At 42.2% G+C, this 23,297-nt stretch overlaps 1 protein-coding gene across 8 annotated transcripts in view; it reads left to right on the plus strand.

Moving 5' to 3' along the window:
- The window catches only part of FAM110B (family with sequence similarity 110 member B), a 147,163-nt gene that overhangs the window by 103,538 nt on the left and 20,328 nt on the right, over positions 1 to 23,297 (plus strand). The gene's annotated exons all lie outside the window — the stretch shown is intronic.

The following is a 23,297-nucleotide window of genomic DNA, read 5'->3' on the forward strand; positions in this document are numbered from 1 at the left end:
AAGGAAATCTTCAGTATTCATGCTGCTTTTAGTTATTTTCTGGACCATCACTTCTTACTTTTCCTTTCAGTTCAACGAAGCTAACTTATTCACCGACACTTTCCAAGAATGTGTTTACATAAGAGCAGAGCCAGGATGTTAAGAGACCCAGATTGCAAAAACTTGGCCACTCTTCAGTGGCATTCAGAGTGAGTCACCCTGCCTCAGTTACGGAAGGAAGAGCACTGATTGACAGAACTTGGAGAAGACACGGAGCAACAAATGCCTATCCCCCAAATCACTTTACTTCTGTTCTAGAGCCCCAAATTGGGAAATTATCTATTCACAGTGTACCAATTTCTTATTGTGTAATTTGATACTCGTGCTAGAGGCTTACCGTTGTTTATATAATTTGATCTCCAGTAAAAGACATCATTCTCATGTCTGACTCTCCGTTCAGATTATATCTAAGTCAGCTGTTCTAAGAGTATTTTTTTAAATGTAGCAAGCTACTTTAAACCAGGATCCATGGGTTCTAATTATGGAAAGGAATTTTTTTGGGCAAGTATCAGTATAAAGCTAATTACATTTGTTGCATAAACGAGTTGATTTCCGCCAAGGTCATCAGAATACATTTCACTTGCAGCCCCTGAGTGGGGTTGACATCTTATTAGCTGCCCACAGCCCACTGTCTACAACTCCTCATGCCTTAGCCAGGCCATTACCCAGGGTGAACATTGGTCACTCAGGCTAGAAACCTCAAAACCCATTAAAGAGAGGTTCAAGAAACCTCTCGTCACTACACGATCAGACTTGTGCTTTAGAAAAGTCGTCATCATCTTTCTATGTGCGGTATTCTATAGTGCAGTGCTTATTACAAAAAGACCTATCGAATGAAGCAACTCTTCAAAGCAATAAAAGGGGTCTAATATGTAAGTGTCTTAAACCTTAATTTTAAAAATTTCTTATTTTGTTGAAGGCAAGTTTCAATTCTCAAAATTAATTAAACTGGACACAGAGAGAAGTTTATACAGCTGACCCAGTTAATGCAATATGTAGAGTAGGACATGTATTTCTATAAGCAAATACCCGTGACACGTATCAGTCTTGATCACAAACCGCACAGGTGCAGTACCCCTGTGTTCCCATCATTTTCACTACTTTGACTCCTTCCAGGAGACCTAAAGGTACAAAAGTGAGTCATAATAGTTTTATTTTTCCAGCACATTCTGTCTCCTTACTTGGCACTTACCAGCCTTCCCCTGAAGCTCCCCCAGTGCTCTGTTCATAATTCTAGTAGACTGTGTATCACCCTCCAATGTAGTCATCTGGTTGCATTGGGCAGCTAAACCATGCTTTGTTGGAGCTAGAACCATGTCATTCTGTGACTTGCTGCTCCTCACCCCGCGCCAGGCTTCTTCCTCAGCCGGCTCAGTACGGATTTGCAAACTGAACGGATAAAAGATGAAGACGGAGCTGCTTTGACTCCACAGCCAGCTCATTACCCTTTGCTTCCCTGCAGACTTCGATTTCATGCTTTGATTTTTCCCAAGACTAATCTCTCAAGGTTTACCTGTCAACTTGAGAAACACAACCGATTGGCTAAGATGTTTCTTGGAAGTGTAATACAGAATCACATGGTGTAGATTGGGACACTATAGTCCCACCTGGGTTCTTCACTAAGAATGACCGCAAAACCGTCACAATCTCACGAGCATGCGGTGGATGTTGAGGAAGTCTAATAAGGAAGATTGCAGAACACGGGAGAGCAGCCTGGGTCCTCAGAGTAGAAAAATCATCTGTTGAAACTACAAATAAAAAGGAAATGTAAACATATCTTTTTATATACGGACCATTTTCTTCCTCATTCTCTTTGCACCTGCGAGGGGGCAGACCACAGGGCAGAGTGAGACTAGATTAAAAGACTGTAGACTTTTTTATAACATAAAATTGATTCTAATTGTTAAAAGTCAACCTGTAGTAACTTGCTTGCAGCTTTCTATGCTGTAATGTGGTATTTAATTGCTTTTGGAATAATTACTCCCCACAGTTTTTCTACTGATATTCTTTATTTTTATGTTATCATTACATATTTTTGAAAATTTGTATTTGATTGCCTTTTTCGCTGTTCATATAAATATTTGAAATTATGTTTTTGTATGCCATCAGAATAAAAGCACGTTGTATGAAGTTATATTCCAAAAAAGTTTCTCAGATGACATGGCCCGGTGAGTTCTTAAAGGATAGAAGGATACTTTATTAATGGAGAAAACCAAAGTCTGTCTTCTGCTGGGAATACAGGTTGCATTTTAACTGAGTACCTGTCAGCGAGACACTTCACATTGTTGACATTTATTAGGTAGTGGATTTCTACACTAGCGGTTCTTTACAGAAAAAGAAGTCTCTTCTTGCCTTTCCTGAGAGAGGAGAGCTTCCTCAGATGGGTGACCATCAACTCTGCAGCCCGAGAACTGTGACCAGCTGTGGAACTAGGTGCTCTGGGACATGTTGTCTTTTGTATGGGGGACGGCATGGTTGCAAAGACTTTGCCATTCTCCTAAAATTGCTTTGGGCTCCATGTTGCCTGAGGTTGAAGAATAAGTTCTGGAGCTGGAAACACCTGGGTTTCATGAAAGCTCTGCCACCTGATAGGGGGGTGATCTTGGCAAGCTAGTTAACTTCTAGAAGCCTCAGTTTCTTCAGGTTGTTTGCCTGAAGTGAGAACTTGGATATAAAGTACTTAGGATGCAGTGTTATTTTGTCATTATTTTGATGGTCCAATTTTCATTGCATTAAAAAGGATGGTTGAAATAGTTTTCAAAATGTTTCATTTTTCCAATTTTCAGATGTCATTTCAACTCTGAATGTGTATGCAAAGGTGGGGAATTTGGTTGTTGCCCCCACATAAACAACTAGGAAATAGTTATCGGCCATGGAGTTTAGAACAAAAATGTGTTATATTAAGCCCAATCGTTTCTCTTTCCTTTACGTGATTCCAGTCTCCATGAATTTGTCACACAGTTTAGTTAATAAAACCAGTTGCCCAACACCATGGTTCCAGTTTCAGTTACCGTAGTATACCAACTGTCATTGCATTAAGTGGAATCATCATAGCTAGTTCTTCAGTCCACAAATCACTACATAAGTAGCAGGGGCTCATCATGATGAATGGGCCGTCATCTCACTTTTTTCAAAATCCGTCAGGAATGGGTCACTGCCCCTCTCATCATGTCCAGTTCACCCAGAGATGGATGTGGAGTTGCATCGCCCCCTTGCCTCCCAATAATAACTCACGACATTTTATAAAAATGGATACTTAAAAAGGGAATTGGCCAAACAAGATGGAAGTGCCACAGAGCATTGAGATTGGAATCGAAGGTAAACCGAAGAAATGGCTCACTGGGGAATGTTGACCCTGTGTCATTCGAGAGACTCGGTACGATACGCGGTAGGAGCTGAGTGAAGGATGTTTATCACATCGGTGAGGAAAGCGATTGTGCCCAAAGAGATAAGAATGTTCCAGAGGAAGTGAGGCCATCAAAGACTTCATGTTAAAGGGGTTTTCTCAGGGACACTCATGGCATTGAGAGCATAAAGGATTAAATGTTGGAAGAGGAGTGTGACAGTTCACCAAGACATAGAAAAGAGGCTTGCCTCGTTCCTGTAGGGTGAGATGGAGAAGGCACGCATCCATCATTTGAACTACTCTTGCTGAGTTCTCACAAGAAATTAAAGATTCTCGATGTGTTTATGTTGTCGACTATAGTGTTTTAAATTATAGTGTTCTTTTCACTACACATTTATAGCCGACAATATGAGAGTTTTAAGGTTTTGACAAGAAATTTTAAAGGCCACAGAACCTTCATAATTTTTGCCATGGATTAGAAAGTACCTATTGCACGGTTTCAGCTTATATGGTTCTTTTCCTAGGCATAACCTTGCAAAGCGAGGTCCATCCGTAGTGAAAAATAGTCAAAACAAATCCTGTTGCCATTTGGATTTTCTATTACTGAAAAATTAGTTCACACATCCTCTTTAATATTGTCATTATTTTCCTTTTAAAGGGAAAATGCTTCCTTCTCCTTTCATTTCTAGCCTTTTAAAAGCAGTTTATCTAGTAACAGATGCCTTACTGATCATAGAACTTTTCTGACTTTCAAAATTTTGCTATTTTTAATTTTCAAAAAGTCCAGAAATTAAATAATTTAAATTAAAATTTAAAGACTCTTATTTTGTGGTGCTTTTGGTGAAATATTTTTGCCCTGTGAAAGGTAATTATTTCTTTGTTTTCATCATAAAAGAAGGCCCTGCTGGTATGTTTCATAGGCAAACAGCCTGATCACTGCATTATACATAGCAAGTTTTCGTGACGGTTCTTTAGTGATTACTAGATTTACTATTCATATCTGCAGTCTTTTGAGGGGTGAAAAATGTAATCTTGTTTGCTAGCTTAAGTCAACAAGCTGAGGGGATTCATTGTGTATCTTGTCATATGCAGGCAGACTGTTTTGATTTTAAGATCTCTAAAATAATTAAAACAGTCTTATATCATTCAACCTTGTAATAATTACCTATAATTTAAAACCTCCGAATTGGTTGGTTTTGAAAGATGTTAGTATAATGAATAACAATAAGGGCCCCTGGGTTATCTTTAATGTCTTGTGCTCTGGTGTGTGTAAGAGAAAGGAACCTTGATTACAATTTTGGGAGAGTGTCCCCAGCGCCACCAGCATGTCCGTGTCACCCTGCTGGTCCCCGTAGGGCCTCACTCTGACAGCGTGCTTGGTCACATACAGTAATGAAAAGCCTTGTACAGGGAATGTTTGTGCTTTCAGAGATCGGTTTAATCATGTTCAGGGAGTGAAGCTGATTTAAACAGAGCTCAGAGTAATTTTGATAGTGGAAAGATTGACTTTCTGCACTGCTTTTCCCATTCTTACTAAAGTAACCTCCTTAGCAGCCATGCAGCAAGGAAACCAATTGCTTTTGTTCTTTTTGGGATCTGTCCCCATTATATACAGGAATCAGCATATAACAGCGTGTAACTTATTCTATTCATCAGCTCTATAAAGAGGGGAAAAAATAAATATATATATATATATATATTTGTTTTGTCTTGTTGTTTTTGTTTTGACTCCAAGACATTGTTTCCTGAACCTGAGGTGGAGAGTCCCATGAGGAATGATGAGGAGGTGACAGACATAGTAAAGAAAGGGGGGGGGGGTCAAAAATGGTGATTATGAAGATCCTTCGCTAGTTCTCAGAGTCTAGTTGTTTTTGTTTTTGTTTTTTTTTTTTCTACTTCCATCCAGAAATAGGGCAATTTCAGGAATAGGAAAATGAGGAGCACACAGACCTGAGCCAGCACGGATGCAGGGGAGAACTTCAGAGTCATTGTAGGCCCACAGAAGGCTGCCCTGAGCCCCTCCTGCAGGACAGGCCTTCACTTCAGACTTGGTCTAAAACATTACGGGAAGCCTCTCCTTTGGCTTGAATCCCATGGAAAGCTTTCTAGCACATTTAGGAAAACGGGTGACTTGGAATTTGGTGCTGTTTCTTGTTGGCCTCCCGGCCAGCAGTGTCCCCTGCTCAGGGGCACCAGGCGTCACAGCCTGGGCCTCCTGCCTGCAGCCTGCCCCTGCTGATGGCCCGGAGGACAGCCTGCTGCACCACAGTCCTGCAGGCTCCAGCGCTCCCCTTCCTCCCCCTCCTCCAGCAGCAGTGAATTCCCACCCTCCCTGGTTTGGCTTCTGGAGGCTTACGCCCTAGCTGGGACCATTCCTTCTAGGTGTCCCTCCCCTCTCCCACTCTGTCACTCTGTGAACCCCAGAGAGCGTTAAAGAAGTCTTTCCCGCCTTTCTCAAGAGCTTCATTACTTCGTCTTCATTACTCCTTCTTCCAGAAGGAATTTATTCTTGACCACCATAATACCTCCTGTTTTGGGGGTGCCTGTTAGGCACCAAGGCACTTGACATACGTGATGTCGATCCACCCAACGGCCGTCTTCAGCCCTGTTACAGACTCTAATAGATGAAGGAACAACTTCCTTGCTCAGGAGGTTGCCAGTAAATAGTGGAACTTGGATTTGAACACTTGTCCTCTTGTATAGCACGTCACACGTTGTGTGGTTATCATGCATCTGCTTCGTGTTTAGCTTCCCCACTGGACTACGAAGTCTTCTGTCTTACCTGCTTATCCCCTCCACCTCTACCCTAAACAGCCAGCACCGTGCTTGGCCCGTGGCCCTTGTTCCATAAATAAAGTGTATTGGAGGACCAGATGAGAGACTCAATGAAAGTTTGAACCAACTCCCAAGGAAGCTACAGAGTAAGAATAAAGCCTAAAATCCAATTGTAGAGGCACCTGGGTGGCTCAGTGGTTAAGCGTCTGCCTTCGGCTCAGGTCAGGATCCCAGGGTCCTGGGATTGAGCCCTGAGTTGGACTCCTTGCTCAGCGGGGACCCTGCTTCTCCCTCTCCCTCTGCCGCTTTCTCACACTCCCTCTCTCTCTCTCTCTCAAATAAATAAATAAAATATTTTTTAAAAATTAAAATAAAATCCAATTTTATAAAATTAACATAATATTTGCAGGAATATTTTTCTGCTGTACCTGTTTGGCCATGGTGAGAGTCTATGTAAATAGCACTGTTAAAGACTCTAGGGCTGTATTTCCTCACTGGCCTCGAACAAAGGCACAGTAGCTATTTCTACCAAGGGTACTGAAAAGTGACCATTGCATTTTCCACAGTACTAATCCGGCGTGGACCCCTTTTCGGGTTACTGGCCAGGGGGCATGTGAAGGCAGTTTAGGGAGGCGGGCTGGTCTAGAGTTCTTTAGACTCCAGCCCCAAATGTGTGCTTGCTTCATTGCCATAGTGGAAGGACAGACAGCGAAACGAGGCGGACGATCCCGGACAGTGGTGAGGTGCCCAGGACGCTGATGGAGAATCCAGAGGGCCGGTGGGTATGCCATTGCCGTCAGAAAAGCAGAAGGTTGTGGAATTGCCAAAGTGGCCATTTGAGCCGCTGCAGTCCCACCAGCTGTGACTGGTGACCCTTCAACTAAACAACACCCTAGTGCCCTCGAGTCATTAATCTGCCCTTCTTTGCAACTAATTTATTATGGAAGTGAGTCAGGCCTGGAGAGAACAGTCTAGGGACTTACTCAGTTTACTTATTCAAAGGCTGTAGGGACAGGCTGGGACACAGGGCCAAATAGAAAATTTGGAACGTTGTGCTATCCCTGTTTATTCTGATGATTTTTCTCTTCCATTGCTATCAACTACATCACACCAGGGACAGAAGCCCCTGAAAAACTGAGCTGTGGAGTTCCATCTGACAGAAGTCATCTGTGAGGGACGCCTGGGTGGCTCAGTCGGTTAAGTGGCTGCCTTTGGCTCAGGTCATGTCATGATCCCACGGTCCTGGGATCGAGTCCCGCTTCGGGCTCCCTGCTCCGAGGGAAGCCTACTATTCCCTCTGTCTGCTTCCCGCCCCCCCACCCCCACCCCCGTGCTCGCTCTCTCTCTCTCTGACAAATAAATAAATCTAAAAAAAAAAGGGCGCCTGGGTGGCTCAGTCATTAAGCGTCTGCCTTCGGCTCAGGTCATGATTCCAGGGTCCTGGGATCGAGTCCTGCATCAGGCTCCCTGCTCTGCGGGAAGCCTGTTTCTCCCTCTCCCACTCCCCCTGCTTGTGTTCCTGCTCTCGCTATGTCTCTCTCTGTCAAATAAATAAATAAAAAATCTTTAAAAAAAAAGGAAAGAAAATAAAAGAAGTAATCTGTGATTTGGGGCTAGCAGGAATTAAACTTGCTACCTACATCATATCCCCTGTTCACATTTGGGCTGCTTAGAATGATTTATTCAAGAAACCCTGCAAGGCAGATGATTATATTGTCATACCGATTGTTTGGAGGAGGAAATGTACTTACTTAGTCTATGGTCCTAAACCAGAAAGTACTACTAACTGCTATGATTAGAAAAAGGAAAAACAAATCTGTTAATTTATGACATGGTTGTGCATTTTAATTAGAGAAAAAAGGAACTGGTTAAGATGATTAAACCTTAATTTTTTCTTTGGAGAATCAGCAGCTTATGAAATGTGGCTCAGAAAGTGGTCATGGTTGGAAACGTTACCCTGATTATGTGTAATGAAAAGTTAATTCCATTTTAAGTAAAGTTAATGGTATTTCGAGTATATTTTACCTGGTAGCATTGTCTTTCCTATCATTTTTTTCTTTCCCCTAAATCAGAGCCCCTGACTAAAGATTCTTTTTCTTTTAGAAAAAAATTACTTCAACACCTGATTTGGACTGTTATTGGCCAAGTATTACACTTTCCTTTTTATTTCAAGTGCAGACCAACAGGGGTTACAAAATCAGATTAAAACAGATTTTGGGGGGCCTTTTTCAGTTTTTGAGAATATTTCCACAGGAAGTTAGTTATACATTAAGCATATGAATGTATCATTTGAACAGTAGTGTAAATTTGTCCCAAACACTTTGAGTGACACAGAGGGGGAGAACACTGAAAGTGATTATTCCTCAAATAAAACGTTACTCTTTAAATAGCTATAAAAGATGCCACAGGAAAATAGATTCCAGATTATATAGTAGACCAAATATAAATCTTTAAAATGTTATTTTAGAACATCACTTTTTAGAAGATAGTGTAATCTTAATTGTATAAAATGGATTTGATTGAATACTGTTACTTGATTATAACAATTCATAAATTTTATGTTCTAAAAAATATTGGACTTCCTAATAATGTGAATTAATTTAATCATTATGAAAATAATTTTAGGTTTTGTATTTATTTACAATTCTGTGAATCTCTTTGGCAAACATAAAGCTACATTCTAAATACACATGTTCATTTTGTACCAGCCCCAGCCCCCATCTACCCGTAAGTTTAAAAATAATGCTGTGCTCAGAAAAGGGCTGTCTCAGTGTAATGCACAAAACTATGCTCCTCACCCCTACCCCGTCCATTCAGTGCCTTACTGGCTTACATTTAATGCAGATTTTTAAAAATTTAATTATCTGGGTTTTGAACTCCTTAGATTTAGAAGCAGGAATTGTGAAGGGGTTGGGAAACTTCTGGACACGCGAATAATGACGAGGATTAGAAGTAACAACCTGGTTCCGTGAGGAACACCAGAAATCTTAAGAAAGCAGACCTGTCCCAGGCGGTGTTTTCTGTGTGCCGTAGTCACACAATAACCAGGAATGATCAAGAAACAGATATGCAAGTATGTAAGCTACTTTTAAAGGATTCCATCACAAATGCTCATTTAAACAAAATGGATCCTGGGGCGCCTGGGGTGCTCAGTCAGTTAAGCGTCTGCCTTCAGCTCAGGTCATGATCTCAGGGTCCTGGGATTGAGCCCCGCATTGGGCTCCTGGCTCAGCAGGGAGCCTACTTCTCCCTCTCCCAGTGCCTCTCCTCATGCTTTTGGTCTCTGCATCTCTGTGTCTCAGATGAATTTAAAAAAAAAAAAAATCTTAAACTGGATCCTTACATAGACATGTGGTGAGTTAGTGCAAAGACGTAAGCTTCTGCTTTCTCAGTCTCCCCAAGTGTGCGCAGGTCCCTCATCCACTGACGGTGGGAAGGAGTGAGGGATTAATGCCCCCCGCCCCCCATCTCTCACTCACTGAGCACGCTGTTTGTGCCAGGCAGTGTGCTAGAATGATTTATTCAAGAAACCTGTCTTATTTAACTGAATTAAGGAAACAGATTCACCTTCGGATATCCCGATGCCCCGTAGTTCGGATCAGTGACATGTAAAGCAACCCTTGGTAAAAAACAAGTCTCTTTTGAGTTGTTTTTAGGACGGGTTAAAATTGTAATGAGGTTTAAGCGTAAAATCAGTATCTTCTTTTTTTTTTTTTTTAAGATTTTATTTATTTATTTGAGAGCGAGAATGAGAGAGAGAGAGAGAGCATGAGAGGGGGAGGGTCAGAGGGAGAAGCAGACTCCCCGCCGAGCAGGGAGCCCGATGCGGGACTCGATCCCGGGACTCCAGGATCATGACCTGAGCCGAAGGCAGTCGCTCAACCAACTGAGCCACCCAGGCGCCCCAAATCAGTATCTTCTTATCAACAAGATTACCGAGTAGTTTCTACAAGTAAGTTCTAATTTGTTTTTGCTTGAAACATCATGAATATATCCTTGTCAAAAGCTAGACTTCCGAAGTCTGAGGAGCGAAACCTGTACGTCACACATTTGTTTGTTGCGCTAGAACGACCCCCCACTCATCCTGCAGTGAAAGGTCACCTGGCTGTGACCCCCATGTGCTGTGCAGGGTAATGCTGAGGGCTGGGCCTGGTCCCTGGGTCCCTCCAGTGGGCTTGTGGCCCCACCTCGCAGTTATGCAGCCCTGACCTGATGCAGCCTCGTTCCAGATGAGTGCTGATTCCCATGAAACCTGGAAACAATTTCTAGTTCTGTCTTCCCAAGAACATTCCCGCAGGAAATATCATCTGGCTTTATGGTTTTAAGGGATCTTCTATAGTTTCCTGCAGAAAACGGAAACAAATCTCTGACTGGAGGTGATTCATTAATAAAGAAGGGTCTCCGGGGGTAGGATCTTTAATGGCATTTCATAGGTATCTGTGCACGCAATTGCTTTGGATTCATGTCTTGACTAAAACTTAGTAAACATAGGAGAGTGCAGGTGACTTCTTCATCATTTTTTAAAAGGCTCATACGCGCTCACAGCCCCTTGTCCCTTTAGTTTGGTATTCTGCATTTTAAAGTAACTCACATCCCTCCCTGCCATTAATGTCATCTGCAAACTTAGTAAGTTTGCTCTGGCCTGCCCTCTGGGTCTTTAATGAGCATGCCCTGTCCCTTAAGAAGGGAAAGACTAATAACTCAAAGGCTAATATTTGTAGAGGGAGACACTATTCTTCCAGATTATCACTATGATATGAGACAGAATCAAAAGTCCTGATAGGTTCCGTCTATGACTTGTCCACTTCCCATGACAAGACACTGTATCAGTCTGAGAGAATTATTCCTAGAATCAGAATTGCTGTTCCTCAGGTCAAATAGACTTGTATTTCATAATTATTTATTCTGGTAATGGCACAATACTCAATTAACTATTTCCATGGATTCTCAGAACTTTCTTTGAAAGCTGTGATTATGAATAATACTCATTGGTATTCTCTCCCAAGTGTGTTCATTCTCAGGCCCTGTGGCCTTGACTGTCACAACCAGCCTCACGCTGGAGATGTAGAGAGCAAGACTTGTCAGTGACTTGACATTCTTGATCAAGAGACTCCAAGTTCATCTCTTTTGAACCCCAGGCACAGGACACCAGGGTCTTCCTTCTGGACTCCGAAAAGGGATTCCACTTCTTAGTTACCTGGATGAGTTTGCAAAGAGGCGGGGGGAGGGAAGGAGGGGCGGCCGTGGTGCTCTAAGTGCCTTTGCTGGCACCGAGGTGAGAGATGAACCTACTAGGTGAAGTAACCAGTGTTTAGTAAGGGCTACCTATCAATATGAGCCAGGCACTCTTCTAAATGTTTTGCCCGGGGGCGCCTGGGTGGCTCAGATGGTTAACCCTCTGCCTTCGGCTCAGGTCATGATCTCCAGGTCCTGGGATGGAGCCCCGCATCGGGCTCCCAGCTCAGCAGGGAATCTGTTTCTCCCTCTCCCCCTGCTTATGCTCTCTCTCTCCCTCTCTCTCTCTCCCTCTCTCTCTCTCTCTCTTTCAAATGAATAAATAAAATCTTTTAAAATAAATAAAAATGTTTTGCCTGTGTTAATAGAGTTAATCCTGACTTAATCCTAGGAGATGGGTAATATTTTATCTCTTTTGACAGATGAGGAGACTGAAACAGAGAATTCAAGTACCTTTGCCAAAGGACATTTAGCGAGTCAGGTAGAGGCAGTATCTCAAGCCAGCCGGTGCCTCTCCAGATTTGACGCTGTGTGGTCCTCTGATGAAGGGCAACAGGAGAGACCATCTTCACTGGCATCAGACTTCTAGTGCAGCTGAGTGCTCTCGAGTTACCTGTTCCTCTCTTTTGCAGAGTTTGTTGCTGTTTTAATTTGTAGCTGGATCACTGTAAGTTCTAGGAAAATGCATTTTCTTCAGAATCTGTGACTCATCTTGACTAACACCATTTTTTAAAATACTCTGTGTGCACCTACCTGTGCGCACCCAATGCCCCACCCAATTCAGTTTCTTACAGACTGCTTCCCTAGCTCTCTCTTTAGAACTGCAAAAAGGAATTTCCCTCGTGTGTCTTTTGTGTAGCTATAGAATGTTATGAATACAGTATCTTTACCAGAGAGTAAATTCTACACACACACACACACACACACACACACACTAACCAAGGCTGTGCTAAGGTCATGTTAGAGTATGTAGGAGTTTCTTGAGACCTTTCCCTTATTTCTGCCCGTATCTTCCATATGTCAATACTGTGCACAGATGGCTAATGTTAGAGTGTGCCTTCTTCAGATGTTGAGAAATGCATTATCCTGAGTATAACTTAGAGTGGGGTGGCGGGGGGGACTTTGATTCCTGGTAAAAAGTTCTGTTCGTAGAAGCAGAACAGCATCGTGATTATGAACTGGAACTTGGGAGGGTGAAATTCCTGGATTGGAATCCTAGTTTAGCCTCTTGGCAGCACTTCAAACTCTGGCAGGTTCGTTGACTTATTCAGCGGATATTTGCGGACTCCTGTGTGCCAGGTACTGTTCTGGGCTCTGGAGATGTAGAGAGCAAGACAAACCAGGTAGTCTCTTCACTGATCCCTGCTTCCATTCTGGGCCCTACAGCTTATTCCAAAGAGCCCCAGCTAGCTCATGAGTCCCAAGTCCTCACTCCTGGGATCAACACACTACAGTGTCACCCATTCCCCCATGGAGGTAGTCGTGGTATTTATAACCTCCCACAGTATGGCATGCTCATGCCCCACACACGTGTGCCTCCAGGCCTCTGTGCTTGTCTTTCCACAGCATCTCTGTGGTCACCCTCTCACCTCCTTCAAAACTCTGCTCAGAGGTCCCTTCTTCAGTGAGGCCGTCCCCATCTGACATAGAGAATATTGCCTGTATGTGGAAGGAGCTACCATATCTGTTGAACATGCAAATACGCCAACCCTAAAATTCAGACCAGATATGTTCTTTGATACTTTTAATAGTTCAGTAACCCATCAGTAGAATAAGAGCCTATTCTGAAGGTCTTGGGAGCCCCCTTTCTTATAGACACTGACATTTGGATGTGTCGTGATAGTCAACCCAGAGATGGTGATGAATGAACATTTAGCTTATTAGGAAGAGCTAAGGAAAAGGCAGGTAAATTATTTGTTCCTGTCCAGAATTTCTTCCATTTCAGGCTTATAATTCTGGGTTCTGGAGGCTGGGGGTTATAATAGACCATAGAGCATCAGGAATGGTTCATTAACCACAAACCATCTCAAGCTTCTCCTTAGTGCAATGCACACGGCATTTGGGGGCTGCCTCTAGGAGTATAAGCCTAGCAGCTCCCTCAAGACCTAAAGAAAAACAAGTGAGGAGGCCAGAGAGCACATGTCTGAGGACCCCATGGGATGCCTTAAAGCAAAGAGCCTCTTTTGTGGTAGGTTTATTTCATAGCATTTTTGTGCTAGCCCTGTCCAGAATCCCTTAAGCAGGGGAAAAAAAAAATCGGTAGTAGGTAAAGCAATTAGGGAACTTAGGTGAAGTGGTTTCTGTAAGTCTAATAAAGCAGAAGGCAAGCTGAGCTACATGAGAAGAGCTGATAGGATTCTGGGCAGTGCTTTCTTGTGGCAGCTAGACACAGATACGGGAACAAAGAGGAGTTTGTTCAAGTTTACTCCCCAGTGGGACGATCCCTGAACCAACATTCAGGAAAAGAGCCAGAGAAAACTTAGAAAGGGGGAAAGCTGCAGAGGCCAGAGCCATAGAATGATTGCCAAAAGTGGGGATGGCAGATATGGGGGGGGCGGTTAGCCTCTCAGCACTGCCATTTCTTTGTTGGCCAAATGCGATCGTGAGAGGCATGTGGTGTGGAGCCAGATTGCCTTGTTTGCCTTTTAGCCCCCACTTCTTCCTGGCCGTGGTTGGGCGGGCACTTTCTTGAGCAAATTATTGAACATGGTATCAGGTTAGGGCCTCAGGTTCTTCAGTTGTAAAGTGAAGGGTAAGCAAAGCCCCTCCTAACTGCTGTAGGAGTGCATCTGTTAATATTCATAGAGCACCTTGGAACAGTCCTCGCACACAGTAAGCACCATTTTGGAGTTAACTCTGTAGTCATTACTACTATTTATGAGGCACCTCATGAATATGTATATCAATAAACATAGTCTATAACCTAAAAGCATTTTTGCAATTTCCTTATTTAATCTGCATTAAACTTACCAGATACTTGGGTCCCCTGTTTCTTTATAAAACAAAAAGAGATTAAATACAGGACAGCACTGGGTGGCTCAGTCAGTTCAGCATCTGACTCTTGATTTTGACTCAGGTCGCGATTTCGGGGTCCTGGGATCAAGCCCAGCATCGGGCCCTGCACTCAGCAAGGAGTCAGCTTGGGATTCTCTCCTGCGCCTCCCTCTTCCTGCTCATTCTCCCTCCCTCTCTCTCTCAAATAAATAAATAAAACCTTTAAAGATAAATAAATAGGGGTGCCTGGGTGGCTCAGTCGTTAGACGTCTGCCTTCGCCTCAGGTCATGATCCCAGGGTCCTGGGATCGAGCCCCGCATCGGGCTCTCTGCTCTGCGGGAAGCCCGCTTCTCCCTCTCCCACTCCCCCTGCTTCTGTTCCCTCTCTCACTGTGTCTCTCTCTCTCAAATAAATAAATAAAATCTTTAAAAAGAAATAAATAAAAATAAAAATAAATAAATAATAAAAATTTAAATAAAAAATCTATAGAGATAGTGTATCTATCTCTATAAACACTCATGCAATCCTGTGAAATCCCTTGACCTCCAAAAAAGTATCAGAAAGATTCTAGAGTAAGTTCCTTAGACATGAAAAAGATATATCCTATGTGCACAAATGTCATTAACCTTAAATTTAAAAAAAATGTTTACCCAGTTACCAGCAATCTCTATATTGAGAATAATGCCATTTCCATAATCCCAAGAGACTTAACTTGATATATTCCTTTTCTCTTTCCTCCTTTCCCTACTGACCTTGTTCCATGACATCATTTTTCATAAATTTGATGAATGAGCCCGTACTGTCCCGAAACTGCCGATCCCTGCTACTCCGGGCAGTGTGGGTTGATACAGTCAAGAAGCAAGCATCATTCACATCTCAAGAGCCAGAAAGCTCTGGTGTCTTACTGACAATGAAAAGGGAAACTAGTCATACATTCTGGGGCATTCAGATTTCCAACGCTTCCCATTCTAAAACCAGTCATGTATTTTTGCAGGATGTGGTGGAGGACCAAATGTCAGGTCAGAGTGCTGTATCAGATCAGCGGTGGGGAAGTTTAGCTCAGTGGCTAGTGGAAAGCTTCGTACCAATGGTGACTTCTAAGCAGAGTCTTCTTGGGGAAGGGAAAGGATGGTCATGGTACGATGCTTCCATAGAGACTGCGCTAAGAAGGATGCTTTTACTCAACACACTGACATTTGGATGTGTCATGATAGTCAACCCAGAGATGGTGATGAATGAACATTTAGCTTATTAGGAAGAGCTAAGATTTTCAGTTGCAAAACACCAGGATCTGTAGCAGCTTCTGTTGTGAACATCTTCCATGCCACTTAGGTTAAAAACTCCAAAAATTCCTATTTGAACCTTACAAGTGTGGTTAGAAAAGTACCTCTTTTTTACAGGTACAACTTCAGATGTTAGTTTGATGCAGACTGCAGAGAACTCTTTACCTTTGCTACTCTAAAACACGTAAAAATAATAATAATGATACATCTACAGAACCACTCAACCATATCTGTGCTTCCGGCCTTATAATCTCATTTTTCTTTTCTTTTTTTTAAAGATTTTATTTATTTATGAGAGAGAGAGAATGAGAGAGAGCGAGCACATGAAAGGGGGGAGGGTCAGAGGGAGAAGCAGACTCCCCGCCAAGCTGGGAGCCTGATGCGGGACTCAATCCAGGGACTCCAGGATCATGACCTGAGCCGAAGGCAGTCGTTTAACCAACTGAGCCACCCAGGCGCCCTATAATCTCATTTTTCGATTCTCATTTTAATATTGCCTGCAGACATTATTCCTATATATTACTTTAAACGATCAGAATTAGTATTATTCATGATTCTTCTGAACGAGGAGGAGAACGGGTATCCTCTAGTAGCCAAAGAAACTCTGAGAAGTGCTCATCCTCATGCCCACTACCTCGGGATGGCTGAACTGAAATTTAGGATGGAGCAAATACAAATCAAGTAGCATCTCTGAAGACAGTTAGTATGCATGCTCTCTTTTTGTCTTAATTTGTTTCCTCTTCATCTGGGTTTGGGGAAATCGTGGTGTGTCATTTTCTCATTGGGATAGAAGATCTAACACTCCAAATAACTTGCTTCTCAATCGATTGAAATATATGCTTTACTTTTCTTGTGGGTCCTTGTAGTCCTTCTGTTGCAATCTCCATAAGTATATTCAGAGAACTCTGGCGGCTTTAATTCCTCCTGCTGACCTGTTTTCAGACGTTCTTTGGGACTGTTCTGCTTCTCAGGCTGCCCTGTGCGAGAGTGGCTGATGGTTATGACCCTTCGGCGCTCACGGTGCCTGCCAGCATTCTAAGTGCTTTGTACGTGTTAGGTCCTTAACCATGACCATCTGGTAGGATGGGTGATATGTGTCATTCCTTCACTGTCAGGAAAGCCGTAATCTGCTGCAAGGACGTGCCTCCAGTGAGCAGTGGAGTGAAGCCAGCATCGGTCTGATGTCCAAGCTCATGCTTTCAGTCACTCTTCTTACCGTCCCTGAACAAATGAGCAAAACATCCTGCCTCCCAGCCCTGTGTCCCGGACTCAGTGACTCCAAGGGCGCCTTCTGCAAGGGCATATGACTTCTGATCGAATGAAAGGCACGTGGCCTGAGCATATTTAAAGAAGATAGGCAAAATGCATTTGTTCATAAATATTTATCATTATGTGGGACTCCCTGTGCATACCACGTTGCTTTCTTATTGCGATTGCTTTGGGAAATCACTTTTTCTGGGTGTTTCCCTTTTGATCTTCCTGACCTAGATTTTCTTGTTTGGAACGTCCTATCAACTGCTTAATAGTGAAGAATGATGAGGGATATAGGAATAAGAGAACAACCCTACTGATACCTGTTATCTACCAGGAGACATTCCGAGCAGGATACCTCAGGGAGTACCTCTGGTATTTCAGGTGAATTTCTTTTCTCTGTAGTTTACTTTTGTATCAGAATACTGGCTTATAGACTTCTGGATCCCATCCCAGAGTGGCTGCCCCTTTGCTGTAGATAAGGATAATCCACAGCAAAGGAGCTGCGAAGGAGCTCAAAGGGAGGGAATACCTTGCCTGTGCTGTTGAGGTTTGGATTTATCTGCCCAAGAGCCATGTTATAAACAATCTGGCATTTTAAAAAGATGCCTCTGGGATCCATGAAGTCCCCACGGTGAGGAAACAAGAATGAATGTAACTGAGCCATGAGACTGGGAGAAGAAGGGGTAGTGACTTAAAATCCCAGAGGGGTGACTGGAACCAGAATCAGCTGCGAACCTCGTTCAACAGACACATCCCTCTCCTGTCCAGACAGCGTCCACATGGGGTGGAATTCAAGGGTTAGTGATTCGGAGTGTCCCCCCTGAGGAGCACTAGTTGAGGGGATGCTCGGAGGAAGCTGCTTTGGTGGCATATGAGAAACCTGTTTCTCTCCCCTCCCTTACCCTTTGCTCCTTCAATCCCCTGAATACTCGTGATGCTCCCCGGGGGGATACAGAGGTGAGTAACAGACCCTCTGATGTCCTCATGGGGCTTCCATTCTGGTGCGGGAGACAGACAAATACGATTTTAGTTAGTGGCAAGTTTCTGCAGGAAACTAAGCATTTAATAGGTTGGGGGGCGATGGAGCGCACAGGCTGTGTGGCTGGCTGCTGGTCTGAGGCCCATCTGAGCAGAGGCCTGGTGAGGAAACCAGAGGATCACTGATCCCCTTTGTCATGTGCATACACAGCGGCCACTGATAGAACAATGCAACTAAACCTTCCGTTTATTGTGATGTGGGTCTGAGAAGTCGGCTAGGTTTGTGCCAACTAAGGAAAGGTTATTTGGATTTGAGTCAATATTAAGGGTCCCAGACTCCAGACATCCATCTGAGAATGCTCCATATAGAAAGTGTTAAATGTAAAAAATTTAATCTGGGCTATATGCAGATGTGATGCAGCAATGATTTAAACTCATTTTTTTATTGTTCCTTTTTTTCATGAATCACCCAGGGAATATGCCAGACAGCAGAAACTATATTGAGGTTAGAGTCTTCAGAGTTTATTTGTAAGTTAATTTGATTATAAACAATGTAATATAGCTACTCATCCCACGTAGTTCGTGTACTAGAAGCCTACCTCCTTTCTTTTAGAAGATGGTCCTGTTTCATAGAGTTATTCGTGGCCTCCTTTTGTCTTAACGCCTTCTTTCCTGATATACCTAGAGTCCCATTTTTTCCCAAATGTTCCAACGTTTCTGCCATATGCCTTTGAATAATATTTCACAAATACTCAAACACGCCTCCTTCCTGGGGCTCTTTATCCCCCAGGGTCATTTGCAGGCCGGTTACTCTCTAAGCTGCCCCCCCTCTGCTGCACTGTGACTTCTCAACACAATGCTAGAACCTCCCTTGGCCCTTGGGTGGGGGGGAGCGGAGGGGGTTGGGAGATCTTCTCTTTTCTTGGATTCCTGTATCTCTCCTTTCTAGGTTTATTCTCCCATCTGACAAACCACACCCTCTATGAGTTCCCTAAATAAAGTTTGCCTAGGAGGTGTACTTTTGAATCCCTGCATGCCTAAAACGTGTCTTTATTCTCTCTGTGCTTGAAGAAGGATGGCCTGGGCATACGCTGTAGGTTAAATGAGCATTTTCCCTCAATTTTGTGAAGACATGGCACCACTGTTTTCTGGAATGCTCTTAAAAAGGACAGTGCCATCCATTCTGGTTCCTGTATGTGTCCTGTTTTTCTCTCGAAGCTTTTTAAAAAAGATCTTCTATTTATCCTGATGTTCTGAGATTTTACAGTGATGTTTGTTTCTTTATTCTTTTCTTCCTTTATTGTTTGTTCTTTGGACTGCTCTTCCTGGCTCTGGATGCCTGTGTCCTTCCATGACTAACTTTTTTTAGTATTATTTCTTAAATAATTTCTCCCCTGCCTTAACCTCTATTCTCTTTGCTTAGAATGTTTATTACGAGAATATTGGACCTTCTGGATGGAGCGTCTCATTTCTATCACTTTTTTCATAGCTATTTCCTAACTTTGTTTTTTTGTTCTACCTTCTGGGAGAGTTCTTTTTTCCTTCAAATCCTCCTACGGAATCTTTATTTCGATTAAATATTTAATTTCCAACTCTTATTTTTGCCTTTTTTTTTTTTTAAGGAGCATTTGGTTTTTATTTTAGGGCTGCAATAGCTTTACTTATTTCTCTAGATGATTTCCTAGGCCTTTTGAAGTTTTCTTCAAATGTCCTTTGAATACCTTGTTTTCCTCCAGGTTCCTTTTTTCTGTTTGATTATTCGGGTCTCTGGCTTTCATGTTGGAGGCTTGGATGTCCATTACCACTAAAAAGGGAGTTACTGAGAATCTGATCAGGATCTCAGTGTGAGAAGGTAAGGGCTGTGGATGGCGGAATGCACTGTATTGAATCCTATGCTGAGCCAGCTTTCTCTAAATTGGAACCCCTAAACTTTCGGAGGCCCCTTTCCCTCTGCCCCAGTGCGTATGCACACACATACACACGCACGCACCCCCTACCTGGGCTGATCAGTTTCTTCCAAGGGAAAAAAAAAATCCTTCCCAGAAAGCATCCTGTATCCGGCAGCTGGCATGGACAGCTTGGCAGAGGAAGTGAGACAAAGACCCCACCGCTTGTCACCTTCGCTGTAAGTCAGTCCTATGGGTGTTGGCAGAGGTGCGGTGGGGGGCTTGCCTCCATGCCCTGTCATGATGTGGGAGGCTCAGGGACCCACCAGTACTGTGTTTGGAGTTTCACAGGTACCATATTCTCAACCTGCTTTCCAGCCCCCCACTCTGGGCCTGTCCTGCGCCAGGGTCCTGCCTCTTTGCGGGTGTTCAGGAAAATCCACTGGCTTGTCACTGGGATCTTCCAGCACACGCTTAGATGTCATTTCCACCGTCCTGTTAGGTTAGCTACTACTCATCCCTCAGCTTGGTGTCTCTCTTGCTCTTTTTGCCATTTTTATTATTCTGTTCTCATTTTAAGAAGATTTAGGGAATGAAAGGAGATAAAAGAAGTCATGCTACCATTCTGAACCAAAAGTAACATTTGGGATTTCTTCTCCACTTTATATATATTTCACATTATTCAAATTATAGCAGTTGCAGCTGTATTATCCATATGATGCTTCCATCTTTAGAAATCATTGTGCAGAAAACGCTGAATTCTATAACATATCAACATGATAGGGTAAAGATTTTATACATGGATACTAATTACAAATTATTTAATTAACATGACTTGTGCTTTATAAAGAGCAATTGAGAAAGAACTTGTCAGCTGTGCCAGACTTGTTTCCATAGCTGTCCTGATTGTAGACTCTGACATACTGTTTCTTGCTATACAGACTTGCTTTGGAAGACAGAATAAAAGCAGATTTCTAAGTTAATTAATAGTGTTTGTGACAGAGATTCAGTTTTGTTCTATTTATATAGAAAATGTGTTCTTCTGATTCTTGAGGAGGTTATGATATCCATATAGGAAAAAGATCTTTTTAATTTGATATGCTCTTTTATATCTCTGCTCATCTGTCTTACTTTATCTCTCTTTTATCTTTTTTAACATCTTATTCTGGGGAGAGGATCCTGGTTATTTAAGAAGAGTGTCAATCTACAGAAGATAATAACAGAAATATTCAGCTCTAAAAGGGAAGACAGGGTTCCCAAGGAACATCTTCTTGGCTACTAGGTCTAATAATTAGGCTTGATCTCTACTGCACAGATTAGAGGCCATCCATATACTGGCAGAACCTTCAGTACTAGGTGAATTAGGATACATAGTCATCTTGAAATAAAATGAATTGGACCAGATGGGTCTATTAAGCCCCTTCTGATGATAAAATCTACTATGAAACCCTCAGCTTTCTTGATAGCAAAGCACTGTGGACCATCGCTCAGAAAAGTTCTAATGGATTCCTTCTTGGGTTGCACATCTACCAAAAAACTTGCATTCCCAAGGCCAAACAGATCTCATAGACTAGCTAGATGTAGAAATCAGGATTCCATATTGCACTGCACACCTAACTTTGTTCATTATCTTTGCTTGCACTCTCTCAATTCCAGAAATAATAACATGCACCCTAGTGACCCGTGTAAAGGTAGGCAAAGGCAAGAAGGGGAAGACACCCTAAACTGGCCCGGTACCTTCTGAGACATGCCGGAGGGTAGGAAAATTGCCATTTTTTGCATCATCAACTCTAGAACAGCTTTCCGTGCTTAAACAGAACTTAAATTTGCAAAGTGCGTGTTTTTAAAGCTTTGCCACTGATTTTACGCACTTCTCTGTTAGAATGGTCATTTAAAATATAAAATGAATGAGGAACACTTAGGAAATGTCATATATGAGATCATTGAATCTTGTTCTTCTAAGTCAGTTGCATAGAAACTGGGGAATTTAAAAAGAAAAAGTGATTCATTCCTTTTAAGGTTGGTAGACCAAGAAGTCAGTTGTGCCCCAAATCCTTTTTCTTTGATGCTAATTTTCTTCTTAATTTCTTGTTAAAATAAGTTTAAAGCACTTCAGTCTGAAGTAGGAAATCCCTGAAATTCTGGAATTGTCCATTTGAATTATATGTAATTTTTCCTTGAAAATAGTTTTGAGAAACAATTTCACAGAACACTATGAATGTATTAAATTTTTTTTTATTTCTAATCTCATACACTTCCAACTTGGTATCTTCATAAGCATGAGTAAGTTTGTATGTTAATGCCTTATTGTCTTCAGTACTATTTTAATAACATATTTCAATCCATGCCAGATTCTGAACTGTAAAAAGGAAAAGGCACTTTTTTTCCAAAACAAAGTTTCATTTTAGAATCTCATAACAATTTAGAAAACACAGTCCCATCTTTATGCTTTTGAGGCCAAAGTTTGAGTCTTAGGTTGTTTTTTCAATATTAAAATATGAGAAACGTTAAAGCCTATTTCTCCATGTAAAATGTCTCCGAATCTGACAAACATGTTCATTTCTATTATAGTTTAACTTGTCATTTTTAAAATCTGTGTTATTTTAAAAATAGTAATTGTTGACTTATTTGGGGAACAGATTGTGTGTTCCCCCCACATCCTGGGCAAGGCTTTTTTTTTTTCACTTTTTATTCTGAAATTATAGATTCATAGGAATTTAGAAAGATAACAGAAATGCCATATACTGTCTCCCAGCATCCCCCACCCCATGTAATTATAGTTCAGTATCAAAGCCAGGAAATGGACATCGTGACAATGTGTGTGTGTAATGACATATATATGTTACTTTATCACATGTGTGGTTTCACATAACTGCCACAATCAAGATACTGTTCTGTATCACAAAGGTCTCTCTTTCCATACTCCCTTACACACACACACACACACACACCCTCCCTAACTCCTGATGACCATGTATGTGTTTTCCATCTCTGTAGTTAATGTAATTGTGAGAATGTTATATAAATGGAATCATTCAGTATATGGCTTTTGGATATTGGCTTTTTTCACTCAGTGTAATGCCTTTGAGATTCATCCAACTTGTTGCATGGATCAGTAGTTCTTCGTGATTTCTGACGAGCATTCCATGGTATGGATATGCTGAAGTTTAATCACTCACCCACTAAGGGCCATTTTGGCTGTTTCGAGTTTTTGACTATTACAAGTTAAGCTACTGTGAACAAGTGTGGATAAGTCTTATGTGGATTTGGTTTTCATATCCCTGGAATAAATGCCCAGGTGTACAATTTCTGGGTTCTGTGTAAGTTTACACTTAGCTTCTTTTTTTAAAAAAACCAAAAAACCTGTCAAACTGTTTTCCACAGTGTCTCTACCACGTAATATTCCCACTCAGTGCATACAGTGATCCAGTTTCTCTGCGTCCTAACCAGCATGATCTTGGTAGTGTCACCTTTTTTATCTTAGTTGCCCTAACAAGTGTTTAGAA

Source organism: Mirounga leonina, unplaced genomic scaffold, assembly GCF_011800145.1.
Source record: "Mirounga leonina isolate KUSES-001 unplaced genomic scaffold, KU_Mleo_1.0 Mir_165, whole genome shotgun sequence".
NCBI classification, from domain to species: Eukaryota; Metazoa; Chordata; class Mammalia; order Carnivora; family Phocidae; genus Mirounga; species Mirounga leonina.